The 10376-nt window shown below is 47.8% G+C and overlaps 1 protein-coding gene across 1 annotated transcript in view; it reads left to right on the forward strand.

Moving 5' to 3' along the window:
* The first annotated feature begins 10154 nt into the window (after positions 1-10154).
* Positions 10155-10376, forward strand: part of Arhgdia (Rho GDP dissociation inhibitor (GDI) alpha) — a 2469-nt gene continuing 2247 nt past the window's right edge. The window contains exon 1 of the mRNA XM_005407251.2: positions 10155-10260. The gene's annotated coding sequence lies outside the window, so the exon portion shown is untranslated. The remainder of the gene's footprint in view (positions 10261-10376) is intronic.

Genomic DNA, 10376 nt, shown 5'->3' on the forward strand with positions numbered 1-10376 from the left:
ATGTACCTCAATTTGAAGGCCCAAGCCAGGTGTGGTGGCACACACCTGTAATCCCAGCACTCAGGAGGCTGAGGCAGGAGATCACTGCAAGTTTGAGGCCAGCCTGGGCTACAAAGTGAGTTCAAGACCAGCCCGAACCTGCATAGTGAGACCCTGTCTCAAAAAGACAAAAAATAAATACATACATACATACATACATACATACATAAAAAGAAAAGAAATTGAAGGTCCTGGGTTCAAAACCCAATAAACACATACATAAGTAAGTTACATATATATGCAAAATAGAGTACCATCAGAGTAATGTGGCTATCAGATTATGTTAGGGTTTATATCTACATGTCCCGCTAAAGCCTCATGTGCTTGTAGGTAGGGCTTTGGGGAGGTGACAGTCACAGGTGTGTGGAACTGGACTGGTCCACTGATGGGTTTGTGGCTGGGAGGCAGATTGGGAAGTGAAGCCTGATAGGAAGAAAAGGCTCACTGTGGCCAGGCAGGGAAGGATATGTCCCTCCTCCCTTGATCCCCTGCCACTTCCTGCCTACCCTACCCCTCTGCTTGGAGCCAGCCTACTATGAACTGAGACCTCTCTGAACAGCCGAAATGAACCTTTTCTCCTTTAACTTATTCCTGCTGGCTTGAACCACTGGTGGGACATGGGTGACTGTCTCATAGGGTGGCTTGTGCCACCAGTGTTACAAACCAATCTAACAAAGGTTAATTACATTACACCAGACAATCAAACTCAAATCAGAAGCCAGGTGTGGTGGCACAGACCTGTAATCCCAGCACTCAGGAGGCTGAGGCAGGAGGATCATTGCAAGTTCGAGACCAGCCTGGGCTATAAAGTGAGCTCAAGTCCAGCCTGAACTGCATAGTGAGACCCTGTCTCAAAAAAGACAAAAAAAAAAAAAAAAACTCAAATCAGAGCTGTCTGGCAGCAAGACAGAAATTGCAGCCCCATTTTGAATGTGTTAAATTGCAAATGTCAGGTATTATATCTCAGCCATAAGAGAGTAAGTAAGACAGATTTTGGTACCAGAGAAATGGGGTTGCTGTGATGTTACCTGACCACGTGTTTCAGAAGCCTTTGAAACTGAGGTTTCACAGTAGTTTTGAAAGGTTTGGAAATGCCATCTGGAAAAGTAATGCTAAAATCCTGTGATCTGAGCATGATTGGAGTTATTTTTCTTGGTTTTTTTTTGGCGGGGGGCTGGTTTTTTGAGATAGGATCGCCTTATGTAGCTGAGGCTGTCTTTAAACTCATTATACAGCTCAGGTAGGGTATTGAACTCCTGGCAATCCTCCTGCCTCAGCCTCCTGAGTGCTAGGATTGCACAGTTGGAGATTCTGATCAGAGCTCAGAAGACCAGACTGCTGATGACCAGCAATGTAGGCAGAAAAAACCAAGTGCTGGTTTCAGCTGAGATTAAGGACTACAGTGGCAATTGGACTCCAGGCCATTTGTGTTATGTCCTGCCAGAAAATGAGTCTAAATTTTGCTTCTGTCCTGAGACATTGTCACAGACTTAAGATTAACGGCAGTAGGCCAATGAATATGGAGAAAGAAATTTCAAGGCAATAGAAAATTGAAGCAGTAGCATGGCTACTGTTGGGGGCTTTTAGCCAGCTGCACCTTGAAAATCAAGAGCAAATGGCCCAACAGAATGATTTAAAAAGTTTTGTGGGAGCCAGGTATGGTGGCGCATATCCCAGCACTTGGGAGGCTGAGGTAGGAGGATCATTGCGAGTTCGAGACCAGCCTGGGCTACAGAGTGAGCTAGGCCAGCCTGATCTGCATAGCGAGACTGTCTCTAAAAAACAAAAACAGAAAAAAAGTTTTGTGGGGCCACGGATAGAGCTCAGCAGTGCAGCACCTGCCTGGCAAGGGCAAGGTCCTAAGTTAGCTCCTGGTACCGTACCACCCCCCAAAAAAATTTGTGTTTGGCCAGATAGGAAGCTTCAGTAAAGTTAAGGCCTACAAAGATAGAGCAAAGGAGAATTTGGTTGCTGAAAAGATAGCATTAAGAAGCCACATGCTTCAAAAGAGGACAATGGAAAAGATGGTCCAAGGGCTTCACAAGACTGTCAGGACTCCACCTTTTGCTGGCTCCTAATTGCAAAGGTGAGACTTTGCTTTGAGAAAAGAGCCCCAGGGCACCATGTTCCAGAATTGCAGCAGCCTGGATAATTTGTTCTTTGGTTGGGGAGTGCTCAGCAAGCCAGGCACTCAACCCCTAGAGCCAAAGGAGAGGGCAGGGTGGCTACTGCTCCAGCCAGTGGCAGACCTCTGCATTATCCACATGTTGTAGGGTCTGTGGGGCTAGGCAGTGTGCCCCTGTGAGGGCAGTGTGTGAGGCTGTGAGTGTGAAGCCCAAAGTGCGGTGAAGACCTCTTAGACAGGTTGGATAAGCCAAGAATGTGGATCATCTGAGGAAAGTTACAAGGAGTGAGCAGAGCTGGCCCAATAAAGAAGCCATGGGAGGGACTGGGGATTCAGCTCAGTGGCACAGCGCCTGCCTGGCAAGCACTAGGTCATGAGTTCGATTCCTGGTACCAGAAAAAAAACAAACAAACAAAAAAGAAGCCATGGGAGCTACACCAGCGGTGCCGTAGGGGCAGGGCCACCTAAGCCCTTTGATGCTCACATCATGGCACAGATTGCCCCAGTTGCTGGACAAGGAACTATGGAATTTAGTGCTTGGCCTCCTGGGTTTTGGCCTTGCTTTGATGCCATTCCTTTTCATTTGTACAGGGGCTCGCAGAAAAGAGTTTGTCTTAAATCTCAGAGGAGAATTTGGACTTTTCAGCATTGCTGAAACCATTAGTATTCTGGCAACTCCCAGAGATGAACTAAATGCATTTTGCATAAAGGGGTGTGTATCAGTCTTGGGGGCCTGGGGTAGAATCTTAAGGCTGACCTCTAGCTGTCCCCCACAGCCCCATCTGCCCACAGGTGGGGCTTTGGGAACGTGACTGAATCTTGGGTGAGTGACAGTGGATCGGCCCATTGTATAGCAGAGTGTGATGCTGGGCAGTGAAGCCTGGAGGGCCTGGTCTGAGAAAACAGCCTTCTTTCTCCCTTAATTCAGTGCTGCTGGCTGCTTGCTGGGGCTCCCTGCTGGGCCACCCTTCCTTGGAGCCAGCTGACTACGGACTGAGACCTCTATAGCTGTGAGCCAGAGTAAACCTCTCCTTTGAACTGTGGGTGTCAGATATTGTGTCTCAGCAACAAGAAAGTAACTGAGGTATTACCAGACATTACGAGAATATAAATCTCTTCTCAATACATGATTTTTGTTTTTTTGGGTTTTTTTGTCTTTTTGTTTGTTTGCCTGTTTTCGGTACTGGGAATCGAACTCACAACCGTGTGCTTGCCAGGCAGGCATTGTGCCACTGAGCTAAATCCCCAGCCCCGTTCTTTTGTCTGTTTGAGACAGGGTCTCACTATGCAGTTCAGGCTGGCCTTGAGCTCACTTTAGCCCAGGCTGGTTTTGAACTTTTAACAATCCTCTTGCCTCAGCCTCCCCAGTGCTGGGATTGCCCGGCCTTGTTTGTTTTTTTAAACAGGGTCTTTGTAATCAGGCTGGCCTTGAACTCACTATGTAGCCCAGGCTGGCCTCAAACTTGTGATGATTCTCCTGCTTCAGCCTCCTGAGTAGTGGCATTATAGGCATGTGCTACCATGCCCAGCTCAGAGTTAATTTTTTATGTTATCTATGCAGGTTATAGAAATGAATTACATTAATTCATTAATGTGCTAATTCATGGCACATTAATTACTTTTAAATTAGCATCTCAATTTAATTATATTTAATATTAATAATTATAATTAATGATATTACTATATAAAGGTTAATGTGAGCACATTACTTTTAAAAAACTGTATAAATTCCTCTAAACAAGCCATTCAAGCCAAGTGTGGTGGCACAAATCTGTAATCACAGCACTCAGGAGGCTGAGGCAGGAAGATTGCTGTGAGTTGGAGGACAGCCTGAACTACACAGTGAAATCTTGTCTCAAAAAGACAAAAAAAAGGCCGGGCCTGGTGGCGCAGACCTGTAATCCCAGCACTCAGGAGGCTGAGGCAGGAGGATCACTGTAAGTTTGAGACCAGCCTGGGCTACAAAGTGAGGTCAAAGCTAACCTGAACTGCACAGTGAGACCCTGTCTCAAAAAGACCAAAAAAAAAAAAAGAAAAGAAAAAAAAAAACCAAAACCAAGTCATTCAAATTCTCATTAATGGTCAGGCATGGTGTATATACCTGTAATCCCAGCAGTCAGGAACTGAGGCAGAATGATCACCAGCCTGGGCTACATAGTGAGTTCATGACCAGACTGGACTACACAGCAAGACCCTGTTCCCAAAAAAAGTTCCCATTAATTATTTAATAGGCTTGTTTTTTGTTAAGTCTTTGGCAGATATATAAACACCCAAGTTTTTACTATTGCTTAAGAAACAATATCTAATATTCACCTTTGGAGGTTGCTAAGGCACTAACTTATTTTGAAAATGGGCAAAAAAGCAGACATCTGTCCTTTATGTACGCATAAAGCGAGAGTAGTGACAGCCAGAGCGAAGTAAACAGCTGATGACAGGTTCTTCTACTAAGAATTGCAGCTAGCTGGATGGGTGGCTAACGCCCGTAATCCCAGCACTGGGGAAGCAGAGGCAGAAGAATCATTGTGAGTTCAAGGCCAGCCTGAACTGTATATTGAGACCCTTGAGAGCTGGACCTATTGGGTATTTCTTTTTTTTTTCCTATTGGGTATTTCTAAGAAAATACTTTCAACATTGATAGATGCATTCATGGTATGTTGGGTTAAAATAAAAAGTTTCAAGCTGGAGCCTAGGTGTGGGACGCTGAGGCAGGAGGATTTCAAGTCCCAGCCCAGCCTGAGCAACCTAATGACTTAATGAGACCACAAGACCTTGTGTTAGCTTCTGCTTCACTACTTTACTGCTTTGCTACCTTCTGCCTGCCCTGTTTTGGCATGGACTATTTCTAATCTGTGATGCCCCTCTGCCATGCCACCCTTCTTTGGAGCACTATATACTAAAACCTGTCCAAACTGTGAGCTGAAGTGGGCCTTTCCTCCTTTAACTCTGGGTGTCAAGTATTTTGTCTTAGCAGCCAGAAAAGATCCTGCTATGTAGCTCAGGCTGGCCTTGAACTCATGGCAATCCTCCTGTCTCAGGCTTCTGAGTCCTGGGATTACAGGCATGTGCCACCACACCCCACTATTACATAGATTATTTTTTTTAACATAGGTAATTTCTGAGACATTACTGTGATCTACAGGCTGCAATGAATATTGGATGTGTTCATCTTTCAGAAAGCAAGGAAGACCTTAAAATTGCCCAAAATAAACAGTACTAATTTGGGAAGGGGGATGACCTTGTCTCAGATTCTTAAAAAGGCTCAAGGGGTTGGCTAGAGATATATATAGCTCAGTGCTGAAAGCCCTAGATTCATTCTTCAGTACCATAAAAGTTCCTAGCCAGGAGCAGTGGTGGTCAAGGTCAAGGTGGGAAGAGTGCAAGGTAGAGGTTACCCAACAACTTAGCAAAACCTATCTCAGAAAAGAAAAAAAAAAATGCTGGGAGTGTAGTTCAGTGGTAGAGCACCCCTAATTTCAGTCCCCAGTACCAGAAAACAATGAGCTTCTATCTTTCCAGGGCAAGGGGTACTTTCAAAAAGTTCTACAAATAAATACCAAAAAATCAGAACAAACTGAACATTGGGAAACAATCTTTTTTTCATGGTACTAGAAAAAAAAACATTTTTTTGGAGATAGTGTCTATGTAGTTGAGACTGGCCTTGAACTCACTATGTAGCTCAGCCCAGCTATTATAGTCCAGGTGTGCAAGGGAAACCATACAGGACACATAATTTACAGGATTATTTTATAATAGTTACCCAGAATCATATACAAAGAGTGCAGGAAATCTGTCCACACACAAAAAAATCGAAGAATGAAGCTGAGGGCCTGGATCCTATGGCAATGTCCTGCCTGAGTCAGCTGGAGTCCTAGAGTCCAAAGACTTTTTTTCTGAGACAAGGTCCCACCCTAATTCAAGCTGGCCTCAAACTCACTGTGTTGGCCAGGCAGGCCTCGAACTTACTGGAATCCTGTGCCTCAGCCTGCTGGATGCTGGGATTACAAGGGTGCACCACCAGGCCCAGCTAAAAGACATTTCTAATACACAGAAAAATATTTACCCTTTTAAAGTGAAAGAGGGGCTGGGCATGGTGGCACACGCCTGTAATCCCAGCACCCAGCAGGCTGAGGCAGGAGGATCATTGCAAGTTCGAGACTGGACTGGGCTACAAAGTGAGCTCAAGGTCAACCTGAACTGCATGGCGAGACCCTGTCTCAAAAAGAAAAAAAAAAAAAAAAGTAAAAGAGGGGCCGGGGATATAGATCAGCAGCACAAGCACCTCCTGCCTGGTAAGTGCAAAGTCCTGAGTTCAATTCCTATACCAAAAAAAAAAAAAAAATTGTAATTTGGGCCATGGATATAGCTCAGTGGTACAGCACCTGCCTGGCAAACATAAGATCCTGAGTTCGATTCCCAGCACTAAAGTGAAAGAAAAGCAAGTTAAAATAACAAGACATCCTTTTAGGACATTATATTGGCAAAGATAAGATGCTTTACAAGATTACCATCCTACAAAAAAAGATCACTATCCTACCTTCCCCCCCCCCCAGACTGTCTTGCTATATAGTCCTAGTTTCAAGCTTGCCATTCTCCTGCCTCAGCCTCCTGACTGCTGGGATGACAGGCCTCTGCCATGACACCAGCTGGCTCATTTTAAGTGGATTAAATCCGTGGTTAGCTGACTCCAAGGTAAAAATATAATGGGAGAAGGGTATGGTGGGGGAAGCTGCTTAATTCTTGGAAGCAGAAGCGAAACAGGAAGCGTGCCAGAGAGGAAGGGGCACCATTCTCCCAAGGGCAGGCATTCCATCAGGGACACATTGCCATGTAAGAACTCCCAAATTTTTTGTTGTTTTTGTTTCTTTTGTCTTTTTGAAACAGGGTCTCACTCTGCAGTTCAGGCTGACCTTGAGCTCACTTTGTAGCCCAGGCTGGCCTCAAACTCACTGTCATCCTCCTCCCTCAGCCTCCCCAGTGCTGGGATCACAGGTGTGTGTCACCACGCCCCTGCCCAAATTTGTAAAATGCTTGTTTTGTCCACCTTATTCTGCACACAGATTCTTTTGGTCAGGAAATGAGGTGGGTTGTTTAGCACACCAGTGTGTGTTGTGTGTGTCTGAAGCATCTGTCTTCAAGGTCAGATTTTCACCTTGCAAGGAGCTACAACCTGGGGCTGAAGCTGTAACAGGGTGAGACAGGAGGGTCTTGGTGGGTACATCAGACATCTCGCTGTCCTTCGTTTTTTTAGGTGGTCAGGTGTGCCAGCCTTGAGTATGGGCTGTCTTAAACGAGGGCCTGGAGCTGTGGAGTGGGGCACAGTAAACTGCTCTAGGGTCTCCAAGGTCAGGTCACAGGAAGCTGGAAGAAAATTTTGTGCTAAGAGAGCCCAGGCCGGTGCAGGGCCATGAGGCTCCTCAAGAGGGCCTGTCAAGCCTTGGACAGGAGGAGCTACTGTGCTTGGGAATAATTTATCACAGAACTGTAGATACCTGAAGCAGGTAGTGGTGTTGCAAGGGTTGTTCACCAAAAAAGGGCCCTTTTCTTTTTTCTTTTTTGGTGCTGGGTATGAACCCAGGCAAGGCCTTGTGCATGCAAGGCAAGAATTTTACCACTGAGCCACATCCCCACCCCAGGGGCCCTTTTCTTTAGGAATAAAATACATACTTAGTTGAGCATGGTGGTGCATGTCTATTTCCCCAGCACTCAGGAGGCAGAGGCAGGATGGTCACCCTTAGTTCAAAGACAGCTCAAGCCAGCCTGGACTACATAGCAAAACCGTCTCAAAAAAAAAAAAAAAAAAAAAAAATATATAACATGTTGTGGCTATGTACTAAAAAAACAAAGAAAAATAACGTATGCTGAAATATTTATAGTTGAATGACCACCACAGGTTTGTTGCAAAGTTGCTCTGTGTGTGTGTGCACGCACGTGCATCCAGGGCCTTTGCACTGAGCTACATCCCCTGCCCCCCCCCTTTTTTTTTTTTTTTTAATCTTTTTGAGACACTGTCTCGCTGTGCAGTTCAGGCTGGCCTTGAGCTCACTTTGCAGTCCAGGCTGGTCTCGAACTCACAACAATCCTCCTGCCTCAGCCTCCTGAGTGCTGGGATTACAGGTGTGCACCACCACGCCCGGCTAAAAGAATCGCTGTAGTCTTTTTTGTTGTTGTTGTTGTTGTTTTTCTTCCAGGAATCGAATTCACGACCTTGAGCTTGCCAGGCAGGTGCTCTGCCACTGAGCTAAATCCCCAGCACCCCCGGCCCTTTTATCTATTTTTAAAATATGGGACAGGGTCTCCTAAATTACAAGATTGCCCAGCTAAGCTAGGTGTGGTAGTGCACGCCTGGAAAGACAGAGAGAGAGAGAAGAGAGAGAGAGAAGGGAAAGAAGGGAGGAGGAAAGGAAGGAAGGAAAGAAGGGAGGGAGGGAAGGAGGAAGAGGCAGGTAGGCCCAGGTAGGACTCCAGTTTAGATCCTCCTGCCTCCAGCTTCCCCAGGTGCTGGGTTAGAGGTGTGCACTACCACACCGTGCTCCCACTGGGTTTAACACCATCCTTTTACCTTGGTGTATGGGGCAAGTGCATACACCCTCCTACGCAGGCCCATGTGGCCCAGCAGAGCAAGGCAAAAGTCATGACTTGTGGGACTAAGTTCCGTCTCTAGTGCTTGGCTGCTCTCTGCCTGAGGCCTCCCTTGGGCTGGGCTGTGCGGTCCGCAGCCCCATGAGCAGACACCACAGCAAGACCCCAGCAAGCTATTCTCTGGTCGGAATGCCTGCAAATACTCCATGTGGGGGGCGTGGCTATGAAGGGGCTAAGTTTCACGTTTTTGTGGTTTTTTTTTGGTACTGGGAATCGAACTCATGAACTCAGGCTTGCCAGGCAATCGCTTATGCCGCTGAGCTATATCTTCGGCCCTCACAGTTTATTTTAACAAAGGAGTAAATTAATGAAGTATGTTTGAAATTTTCTTTTTTTTCTGTCTTTTTGAGACAAGGTCTCGCTGTGCAATTCAGGCCAGCTGTGAGCCTATTTTGTAGCCCAGGGTGGTCTCGAACTCGAAACGATCCTCCTGCCTCAGCCTTCGGAGTGCTGGGATTACAGGCGTGCGCCACCACGCCGGGCTCCAACATCACATTTAAAAAAAAAAATAAAATAAAATAAAATAAAAATAAAAGCACTTGGCTTATCTAAGTAGATTTTGCAAGCACCAAAGCCTGGAAACAACTACACTCATTTAATAAGGTGTGTGGGGGTGCCTTAGGCCATGGAAACTTTCCATCCATAACATGCAGACAAAGCGACTCTTACACAGCCCTTCAACACTGGCAGATCTCCAGAAAGTGCCAAGATGAGTATCTTGCCAAAAATGCCCTGCCATGTCCACTTCCAAGACACAACAAAGCAGTCGCGTGTGGCTGAGCTGGGGTCATGCGCTGCTCCCCACCAGGCGGGCAGCTGGCCAACCGTCTGTGGCGACGCCAGCAGCATGGGGAACTTCTCACAGCTCTGGGCTGGGTGTGAGCATGTCCAGTCGAGACGCCTCTAGCGACCTACAGTGAGCCGTGTCCTCTGTCCAAGGGACAGTGCAGCGTTCCTGGGACACTGTTTATTGTAGGTGGCCGCCTGGTCCAAGATCTGAGTCAGCCTGCAAGGAAGGTCGCAGTCAGGGGTGAGACGCCACGGCCGCGTGTCCGAGGGCAACGAGTGGGAGTGCCCGGGCGGAAACCCAGGAGGCCGCAGGACCAGGATCACCGGACGGCCCCAAGCGCGGGACGCCATCCACAAGGGTTGTCGATCCAAAGAGAACAGGCCCCCGACTGGGCCACTTCCAATTCCAGGGGACCCAGGAGCTGCATCCCCGCAGATCAACAGTTGTCTGGACGCCGCCGCTTCGGAGGGCGCCCTCCCACGCCGGGCGCGCCCACGACGCTGGCCGCAAGATGGCGGCTGAGCTCCCCGTCCCACCCACTGCTCATGCGCAGTCGGTCCCACCCGCGGAGCGGAAGTCTTGTGACCCCGGAAGTGGCCGTCCGGGCGGCGGGCGACGTTCGTCACTTGGTGCGGGAGGGAGCGCGAGCGCAGCGGTCGAGCCCCCGGTGAGTACCCGGGCGGCGCGCGGCTATGGGATGGAGGGTCGCCTTTGTGTCGCCGGCCTGGGCCGCGCGGGGTCTGCGAGACAGCTGCCGCGACGGCAGGCCGGGCGGGGCGGGCC

The sequence above is a fragment of the Chinchilla lanigera genome, unplaced genomic scaffold (assembly GCF_000276665.1).
Source record: "Chinchilla lanigera isolate Chin_1 unplaced genomic scaffold, ChiLan1.0 scaffold00105, whole genome shotgun sequence".
Taxonomy (NCBI): Eukaryota; Metazoa; Chordata; class Mammalia; order Rodentia; family Chinchillidae; genus Chinchilla; species Chinchilla lanigera.